This window comes from Mytilus galloprovincialis, chromosome 13 (assembly GCF_965363235.1).
Source record: "Mytilus galloprovincialis chromosome 13, xbMytGall1.hap1.1, whole genome shotgun sequence".
NCBI lineage: Eukaryota > Metazoa > Mollusca > Bivalvia > Mytilida > Mytilidae > Mytilus > Mytilus galloprovincialis.
The window spans coordinates 9,168,981-9,180,253 of record NC_134850.1 but is presented as its reverse complement, the minus strand read 5'-3'; the positions used below and the strand labels follow the sequence as shown (position 1 = coordinate 9,180,253).

At 29.7% G+C, this 11,273-nt stretch overlaps 1 long non-coding RNA gene across 1 annotated transcript; it reads right to left on the bottom strand.

Moving 5' to 3' along the window:
* Positions 1 to 342: 342 nt before the first annotated feature.
* Positions 343 to 7,693, bottom strand: LOC143056325 (uncharacterized). The gene is made up of 2 exons (XR_012972298.1): positions 7,228 to 7,693; positions 343 to 438 (listed from the first exon to the last, which is right to left on the bottom strand). It is a non-coding gene; the product is annotated as an uncharacterized LOC143056325 (long non-coding RNA).
* Between the last annotated feature and the right edge of the window lie 3,580 nt (positions 7,694 to 11,273).

Here is an 11,273-nt window from a genome sequence, read left to right as displayed (position 1 = left end):
GAAAATAAACTGCTAAAAATATTGTTCAGGAATACACCGACTATATACATAGAGATAGTAAACAAAACGGTATTATTTGAGAAAAAAACAAACACAGACCGAAATTCATCGTTTAAATACCCACGATCTGAAAAACCAATCGCAATCAGTGAGGCGAATAACGGTATTTCTCAGGTAAAACAAATGTTATATCAGTATGTAAACTGTCCTATAAATAATTCTTCTTGGAAAGAAACAAGACTAAAAGAATTTAGTTTTAAGTCAGTCAAAAGAAATAACAAAATAATAATAAATAAAATCAATACCAAATGCCTCATTATTAATGGTAAGAAAGATAACTCACCATGCTATTGTATGAAATTTAAAAGATCCAACTATAAACCACCATGAAAAACTATTTGCACATCTGTACGGTCAATGCTAATGGCCTACAGCAACCTGAAAAAATAAATAAAATAGTAAGTTGGGCAAATCAACAAAAATGTGATATAACTTTTATACAGGAAACTCATTTTACTAAACAAATGCAAGATACTTTGTTTAAAGAACTTGGTAAAAACATTTTCAGAAGTGATGGCACCAGTAATTCACGTGGAGTAGCAATATGGATAAAAGATAGAATTAATTTTAAAATTATTGATGAGCATAAAGATTCTGATGGCAGATTTATTTTGATTAATATTGAAATAAATGAAAACATTTACACGCTAGTAAATATCTATGCTCCAAATAGATCAAGAGAAAGAAATAGTTTTTTCAAAACAGTTAAATCAAATATAAATAAATATGGATTAGGTCAAACAATTCTTGGGGGAGATTTTAACGACATCTGGTCATTAATTGATACAAAAAATAAAACTAAATCCTCTAAAAAATTTGATAAACCAGTAACAGGTTTAAAAGGGCTTATAAAATCATGTAAATTGATAGACATTTGGAGAAGTAGAAATAAAAATCTAAGGCAATTCACGTGGTGTAGAAAAGATAGATCAGAAGCCACCAGAATTGATTACTTTCTGATTTCAAAAGAAGTACAAAAAAATTGTAAAAGCTGCGATATTAGACCTTTAGTACAGAAAATAACTGACCATAATGCAGTATCTTTGAAAATTAATACTGAAAGAGGAAATAAGGGGCGTGGCTACTGGAAATTAAACTCCAGTGTTTTAAATAATGATGACTATGTAAATGAAATAAACAAATTAATAAACAGGTATGAAAACAAATCAATTAACTGTGATGATTTAGGGATACAATGGGACAATTTGAAAATAGAGGTAAGAGATGCAAGTTTAGATTATTGTAAAAGAAAAGCCAAAGTTAAAAAAGATAAAATAAATATCCTAGAAAAACAACTAAATGATCTCAATAATAAAGCAAATAATGGTACAGATGTAAATCATATATTACAAAAAGAAATTGAGAATTTGGAAAATGATCTAGATTGTTTATATAAAGACAAAATTAAAGGACAAAAAATAAGATCAAGGGTAAAGTGGTTCGAAGAAGGGGAAAAAAATAGTGCATACTTTTTGGGACTAGAAAAAAGTCGTCAAACAAAAAAGATTATAACTGAACTATATGATGAAAATGGGATCCCAACAACTGATCAAGATAAAATTCTAAATCTACAAGTGAAATATTACAAAAAACTTTATGAGTCTACTAATCCTTGTGAAAATGAAGTTCAAACATATATTAATGAAACAAAATTAACAAAAACGCTTAAAGATTCCGATAGTAATCAATGTGAAGGGAAAGTAACAGAAATTGAATGCACTGATGCAATTTTTAAAATGAAGCTTAATAAATCCCCTGGTCTTGATGGACTGACAGTGGAATTTTATAGGCAATTTTGGACAAGCCTTAAACATATTGTCGTCAAAGTATTTAATTATAATTATGAAAAAAAAGAATTTACAAACTCACAAAAGAAAGGTGCAATTTCACTAATTTTTTAAAAAAATGATCCTCTTTCATTAGATAATTATCGTCCCATAACTTTATTAAACATTGATACTAAACTATTAGCTTATGTATTAGCTCAGAGACTTAAAAAAGTACTACCATCTATTATTAGTTTAGATCAAACAGGATATGTTAAAAATAGATATATTGGTTTTAACATCAGACAAATTCAAGATATAATAGATTATTCTGAGAAATTTAATATAGAAGGAGCAATCCTTTTCTTAGATTTTAGTAAAGCTTTTGACTCACTAGAATGGACTTTTATGACCGAAACACTGAAACGGTTTGGATTTAAAAGTAGCTTTATCAGATGGGTGGAAACTATGTATAACGACATTAAGGGATGTATCCTAAATAATGGGTGGGTCTCAGGTCCGTTTAAAATATTTCGAGGGATAAGACAAGGGTGTCCGATTTCAGCGTTACTTTTTGTTATAACAGTAGAATTAATGACAATAAGACTTAGAAGTAATAAAGATTTTAAAGGTATAAAATTACATTAGATGGAAAATCTTGTAATTTAAAAATTTGTCAATTAGCTGATGATACAACACTTTTTCTTCAGTCAAGGAAAGAAATAAGTTTAGCTCTCAGTATAATTGAAACATTTGGAAGTTTTTCAGGGCTTAAGCTAAATAGAAATAAAACTGAAGGGGTATGGTTAGGACGACTAAAAAGTTCAAAAGATAAATATGAAAATATAAATTGGACCGACAAACCAATCAAAAGCCTTGGAATATATTTTGGGTATGACAAAAAAGAGTGTCAAACATTAAATATTGAAAAAGTGTTGGACAAATTAACGAAACTTGTAGAAAGATGGGCAAAAAGAAAGTTAACAATACTTGGAAAAATATTAGTAGTAAAAGCTCTTCTTCTACCAAATATAACCTACATTGCGACTAACAGTATCATTACTAAAGAAAATCTACAAAATATAAATAAAATCATATATAAATTCATTTGGAACGGAGGAAAAGATAAAATAAAAAGGTCAATAATAACAAAAAACTTCGCAGAAGGGGGGTTAAAAATGATTGATATAGAATCCTATATAAAATCTATACATTTAAAATGGATTATAAAAATATTAGAATCAGAAAGTGCAAATTGGTCTGTATTATCAAAACTATACCTTAATAAATTTGGAAAAAACCTTCTTATTTTTAAGATGAATGTGAATAACACAAAATTGCTAGATAAAAACATATGGAACAGTACACCAACCTTCTATCAAGAGATGATAAAAACATGGATAAATGTAAATAATTGTGAAAACAATCATCATGATCAAATCAATAATTATTTAGAAATCAGAAAACAAGTTATATGGGGAAACAAATTCATAAAATTTCAAGGAAAATGTCTGTTCTTTGATAACTGGATTGAAAGTAACATACTATATATAAATGACATAATAGATAAAAGAGGAAATATATCAGAAGAAATGACTATTTCAAAATTAAGAAATAAAAGGAATTGGATTTCTGAATTCTCAAAACTAAAAAAATCCATACCAAAGCAATGGACCGACAAATTAAAATCAGAAGAATCAATCAAAACAAAAGTCCATATCAACCGAACAAAAACTAAACTTAGAGATTGTAATGATGTTCTAACTATTAATGCTAAAAACATATACAACTTAGTATTAAATGTGTCAAAAACAGAAATACCAGTAGGATTTTTGAAATGGGAAAGAGTCTTAAGCAAAGGGAGACTAATAAATGAATTTAAAGACTCTATTAAATTTAATTTTGAATATCTTAAAGATAATAAAATAAAAATGTTTAGGTGGAAATTAATGCACTTTATTTTGCCAAATGAGGTGTTGCTTTTTCAGTGGAAAATTTCACAAAACAATTTGTGTTCATATTGCAATGAAATAGATAATTATAATCATTTTTTCATTACATGTTCATATCATAAAACATTCTGGAAATCAATGAAAGTTTTACTTAAAAAAGTCTTCATAGGCGAACATGTGATAAGTCTTCATTCGTTGGTTATAGGATACAAAATTCATGACAATGTATACTATGCGCTAAATCATTTGCTTAGCTTAATGTTCTTTTCAGTCTATAAATCACATTATGTTTCCAATAAAAAAACCAAAGCAGTAGACACCTTAAAAATTTTTGAATATGAGGTAGAAAATACTGTAGAATTATATAGTATGACCAATACAGAGATCAGTAGTTTATTTACAAAGGTGTTGAATATTTTGAAGTATAAAAATGAAGTCATTTTATAGTTAACTTAAGCTACATGTATAGAAAAAAACCAGATGTTATAGATCTAGATTATGTGTGATTGCATGTGTGTTTTTTTTCTTCCTTTATTATAAATGTACTATGAAGGTAATTATCTGTAAGTGTTATGCCTAAGGTGTGAGTATGTGTGAAAGGTATGGAAAGAAAGGACTAGGGGCTATAAGGGCCATTTTCGGCCCCACCCCCAAATTCCATTTAATTTGTCATGTTGTAAGTCTATACCATAGACCTTCTGAAAATAATCGAATTTTGGGTGTAGCTCGTTTATTCTGTTGCCTAGCAACCACTAAAATGGCGGAGTTAAACTCATCAATTATGATTATTATACAGCTTAAATATATCTATATTTGAAATTGAACCTGTTTAGCATGTAGAGAACACTTGTACACTATTTAAATATTACATAATTAATTGCACATTTTTGCCAATTCACTGTTGTTTCTCCCTAGCAACATATCTGTGTCCATGGCAACCGCGATTTGTTTTCTATTTACAAGATTTAATTTTAAATATATTAAAACAGAAAGGCAATTTAAGATGTAAATTGTAAAAAGAAACAAACTTCAAGGTAAATATTAAGGGGGAAAGCAATATTGAAACACCAACAAACAAAACAAAACACCGGGTATTGCTGATATATACAGATTGTGCATCTGATGCTGGGTGGGGTCTCACTTATCAGCGACAAGAAGAATAAAATAAAGACAAGACACATTTAGCGCTTAGAAATCTTAATATTGATTATCTTAAATAAATAGATACAGACACATGCATTAAAGGGTGTTTTCAAAAGTCAGTGTATTTCCATGACAGTAGTTATGTTTCCGGAAGGAGTTGGGGTTGAAGGGAAACACTTCTATTTACACCTTTTTAAGCTTGAATAAGTGAAAAGTTAAGAAAACTGTCAGATATATATGATATAACTTTTTTTCCTACGCAATTTATGAAAAGGTATATATTTTTAAAATGTAAAACTGGGTAAGGTGACAAAACAGCGACACCCCCTATCAATTAAGTATTGAAGTACACCCCCTCCCAACCCCACCCCCTCTAGACTTAATTAAAGGATTGTCAGGGTTGACTTTTCCAAATTCATCTTATTTTTATTATCTATTTCAGTCGTCCAGACTTATAACTGTATCATTCTATAGAATTACAAAACTGGAACATGCTACTATATCAAATAAATCTGTATTCCTAGATTTTTTCTATATTCTTTATATTCATTATATATATATATTATTTGTTTTATTGTAGTTTTTGTCAATGTGACTGATTTACTCAGTTTCGCCTTCACTAATCTTAGCGTCGTATGACTTGGTCTTTGATCATCATGACAATATTCATTATATATTCGTCAAAATTATTGAAAACAAGAATGTGTCTTTAGTACATGGATGCCCAAATCGCAAGACTAACAATGGCCAGGAAATCCTAGGTTAGGACAGGCCCAAAAAATCGGCAGATTTAAACATGTTATTTTTGCGATCTCAAACCCCCTCTCCCTTTACCTCTAGGCAAAGTAGAAAAAAAAATCAAACACACAATACAAACAGTAACATTTACTTAAAAAAAGTCTTAGTCTGATGTCAGATTCAACTACCTTGACCAACCTTGATCACTGCTGGTGATCCAATGAATAAATCTGTTGTAGAGTTGTCACAGGCTCAGGCGTACTTATATAATAATAGATACACGTTTATACGGATATATGGATAGTCTACCTTATGCCGTTTCCGTTTTTTTACCATCAAATTTTATAGAACTTGTTCTCTATTACCCACAAAGACACATCCAATTGGAATATAGGTAGTTTCATTTTCGAAATAAATCTCGTGTTTCTCGCCAATTATGGAAATTTAAGTAAATTACATCCCCCCTCCCCCACTTTTTCGTTATATAAATCATGGATCTGACCCTAATACCAGAGAGAGAGAAGATTGCCCCATTCAAACAACAAATTTTGAATTTATAATTAGCAAAAACATCAGAAATGTACAGATTTTGTTATATTGAAGGTTGATCTAAAATTTCATACTTAAAAAAATTGTCCTCAAAGTTGTTATTGACTCCCTTACACATGAAGTCTATTGCTGTCGGATTTTTTTACAGAAATTTAACTAGATAAACTTACAGAAATATAATTAGGAATACACTTTACATTCATAAACAAAAAAAATAAGTTTCTATAGGTATAAGAATGTATAAACTAAACTTTGTCAGATGAAAAGGTCCAATTTGGACGGCAAATTTCAGCTTTTTATTGCTCCGCTTGGCTATGAAAAATATAAAAGAAACTATCGCACCAACCTTGCACCAAAAAGATTTTTTATCCAAAGTTTGATATGTATGTATTTGTCAAAATGTTAAAATTTCTAATTGGTGCAAGCATGGTGCGGTGGTAAAAATTTAGAAAAACCATCAAATTTGCGATATTTTTGCTTATTTTCCCAATTATGACGTCATTTGCACCTACCATTGTGACGTCATTGAACCTTTTTTAGTTAAATAAAAACATTTTTTTTAAATCATTTACTCATATTCTAATAATTTATGGAGAAAAATCTGCTCTGTTAGAATTTTTATTATCTTGTAAATCTGGGGCCATTTTAGGCCATTAAAGCCCCTACTCCTTTGTTTGTAAAATTTATCATGTGGCATTGAGCAAGAATGACTGTAAGCGCAGAAGTTTGTGTGTACAGTAATTATTACATCTATATTACTATTACTATATTACTATAATGTATGAATGATAATGCGGGTTAATCAGATATATTAGTGTGTAGGTGTGTGTGTGTGTGTGTGTGTCTTTGTCAATATATAGGTACTTCGACACGTGTACACTAAATATGTGGGTTTTGTTTACAAACTTAGACAGGTAAACTAAAGGTCATGACACGATACTTATCTAGGTCAAATCAATAACAAATTTAATAAAGATTGAAAGTGCAACTGTGAAAAATATATTTACACTCCAACTTACCTTTACGCAATATTATTCCAAGCTTTTAAAACCACATCGAAATTAATAATCCAAATTCACGAAACACTTCAAAAAATATTGTCCAAACACGAGGATAAGAAAAGTCGTGTGAGGTCACTTGACCGCAATTTATTTTTGATTAAATAATAAAAGAACCTAAAAAGTCATTCCGGATGAATGATCAAATTCCGTAAAACAATTATTGTGTAGATATTTTTTATATGAATATATCTGAAAATACTTTAAGTGATGTAGAAAAGACTATTTGTAACAAATATAATAATAGTTTAATGTGTGAATTAAAACAATGTAATTTATTAGTTAATTCTACTGAATATTACCCCTGGGTATTCAGTTGTAATCTAACAGGGAAACTTGATGAAATGCTGTACACCAAGTTTAATTGTTAAACAGCAATATGTGCAATAAAGAATCAATTAGAGTGTTAAAAAAAAAAAAAAAGAACTGAAAAAATAAAACAAAAATGCTCCTGGATTCCGCTTTCTATACCCAAATCCACACGACAAAATTATTTTGTGAAGAACCCGTGCAATTTGTAAAAATTTTGAATTTTCTCAGTTTATTCATGTCAAGATACTGTGCTTGTGGGTCCTGTAATTGTGCTGGTGGGTTCTGATACGGTGCTGGTGATTTTGGATAAAAAGTTGGTCATATTTGAAACAAATGTTACAAAATCAATAAAATTGGACAGATAATTGTATTCAATCGGATCTGTGACTCATATTTCACTGTTTGTGCATCCATTTGGCTGTTTAATTAGCATTTTCAAAAAATCGTTACTTATATTACATAAAGGCCAACAGTTTTCGTCCAATATCAGATGCAAATATATCTAATTCCAATGTAGAATAGTTTTATTTAAGATATTAAATGCCCTTGAATTGATGATTCTCTACATCACATGTTCACTTAAACGATTTTAAAAGGTGCTTGAAGTAAAGCGACATTTATAACGACAATAAAGGTTTGACTGGTTTATACCAGTAACATATACGAGGTAAGACGATTTAACTACTGTTCTTGTTATCTTAACAGTTTAACAATCTTTATTGATTGACTATGCTTAATCATATCAGTGTGACCTCACCTTTTGGTTCATAATATGGGACCACATCGTTACTCTGTCTAAAACAAAACTGTGCCGAATAAATACCAGACACAGTTTATGAACATTATAATTGAAATATCAATTATACAAAAACAATTATTTTAAAACTCTTTACTGATACTGTAAAACGATGATAATAGGTACAAGCTTAAAAAACTTCTTCCCGCTTAAATAAACTTAGAAAATTTAAATTCGTTTTAAACAAAAACACTTTACAAAAACAATATTTTTCTTATATAAGGCCGGTTCTTAAATAAACTGATGTAGTTTTGGATACATCTACATTGATTTTAGTTCACAAAATAGAAAGCGTTAAAATAGAGTCCACATTGATTGTGACTGGAAGAACACGGTTAACATCTATCAAATTACCTTATCACAGAATATTGAACTACAAAATAATACGCTCCTTCTCGCCTTCAAAAATAATTTAAAAAGTAACCATGAAGTTAAGCCTGTATTTTATCATTGTGGTTCCATGTCTGGTCAATATAGCATGCGAGAATAAGAATTAACTCTAGTAGACTCACCAATCACCTATATGGCAGAAACTTGATACAATCCCCGAGGTGTTTTTGTGGAGAACAGAACATCCTTTATTAAATGCTAAATATTCAATGTACCTCACCAAAGACACATTCATAGCCTACAGATTGCAATCAGAATTTCTACTTATGACTTACTTTTTTGCTCCGATACACTCAAAGTAGAACACAATATACTGATATTTTTAAAAGCTGTGCAAAACGTTCTATACGTAGCAATCGATTCACATCTACAATCAAATAATTTAAATTATTCACTCCTCCCCTATATAAAGAAATATTATTTCATTCTTTAATAACATTCTCATTTCTTTAAAAATACATTTCACTCCCTTCCTTTGCTAAATATGTTAACGTTTTTCCTATGAACCTTCTTTAGGTTATTGTAATCATTAATTGTATTTTGTTAAATATATATTCGTTTGCTATTCGGCATGTTTTCAAAGCTTGTAATTTTATTTTGCATTTAGGAAGACGGATTTATATAAGAACACTGCTCGTTTTTCCTAATAGACATTTGCACTAACTAGATCTATACCTAGGGTTACACTTTAGATCTACGATTATAGGTGACAAAAACAAGAGGTCATCTCAAAATACAAAAACAAACCAACAAAACAGATACAAAATAGCAAATGGTGTCTTCTAAAAAAAAAATGCAAGCAACACGTTAAAATTTCATGTGTCCGAAGCGCTCTTCTGGATTTACCATCAGGACAGCATAAAACCGAATATTTGAAGACATATACAATATTAGGTCAATGTCATAAAAATTTATACTTTTTTCTATGGGGCTGAGATACTGGGGAAGGGCTGTTCTAGGGGTTGCAGAAAAATGCTTTTGAATAGGGACATATGGTCGGACCCCTTCCCCTTTATCTTGGGTTGAAATCCCCCCTCTCATAATTCCATGAAAATAGTACCAGTTTCGAAACAGGGTTTAAAGCTCATGGGGATAATTATCGACACCGCGAAAAAAAAATTCGTCCATACTACATGATTCACAAGATCTGTATTATAATAATTGCATAAAAGGAAAACAACTTGGCACTCGTTTGTCTTTTTTTATTAATTTTTGTTGAAAACATGGATGGCAGTTTGAACTATTTGAGTACATCTATTTTTATATTTCAACTGAGTCTGGCGAACAGTCTAAAATATATTTATATATAAGTGTTTTTTCTCGAATAGCTGTATTTTTTTTTTTTTTAATTGAAACCAAAAACGTAGACAAAAGTGTTTGTCATATTCAGGTAAAATAAAAGATTTCAAAATTATACCGAATGGCAAGTGAAATTTCACGAAGAATAGAGAGCTCAAAAACACCCGTCCGCTGTATTTCCTCATCATTCTCTTTAAAACAACATGTTCCATGGTTGATTGCACCTGTCCTAACACACAGTATTGCTGATTTATTTCAGCAATTGTCCAAATCTAGCTACTGCAACGACAAATGCGATATCTTGTGTGTCTCATGTTAAATTTATTTTTAAAATAATGTTAGTTTATTCTGTCTTACTTTGTACAATGACAGCCTTTTCAACCTGAATAACACAGTATACAATAATTAATGTAAAACACATTGCTGCAAAAATAAAAAAAAATCGTTGTTCAACTACAGAAATAAACTCATCATAGATACCAGGACTAACAGTAGTCCGCACTGATGGTCACAATTGAAGCTATTGTCATAAAGACTTAGTAGAGAAAACAACACAAGCGACATAAGTATCTACTTTATACATTAAATGTAACTTAACAATGGTATTTGTACGTATGAAGCGTCAACTTCATGTTATTTATACCTTTCAAGCGTCATTGTAACATACATTGTACGTATGAAAGTGAAAATTATTAATTTGGATTGTCTTTCTTCTCCCAAAATCATTTTTAGACCGTTAAAAAGTTGAAAACTTATGTATTACGAACTTAATCACTGACTGCATACGTAAGAAGTTTAAGATGGCAAGTCGGTGATTGTTTTTACAGATATATATTATTTTTTGACAGTAAGCTAAAAAAAAATACGATTTTTATAGATAAAATGAAATTAACAGTATCTTTTAATTTAAGTTGACATATGTTATATATACATTTTTTACCAAATAAATTATTTAAGTTTTCGGTGAAGACGACATTTGTATTTTTACAGTTGCTACGTTAATGTGCAATGTTATTTGTCAACTGATGAACATTTATTTAGATTACTAAAGGATCTTTGTAGAGTCCCCTGTCAGTAATTCCAATCTTTTTAAATGCGTTGCAGCACATACTACATGAAATTGAACAAGCTTAGAAGTTTTTGCAAGGAAATAAATCAAGATTTTATAATTATAAGGAGTCAAAACAGATAAAAGAAAATGTAGCTGATG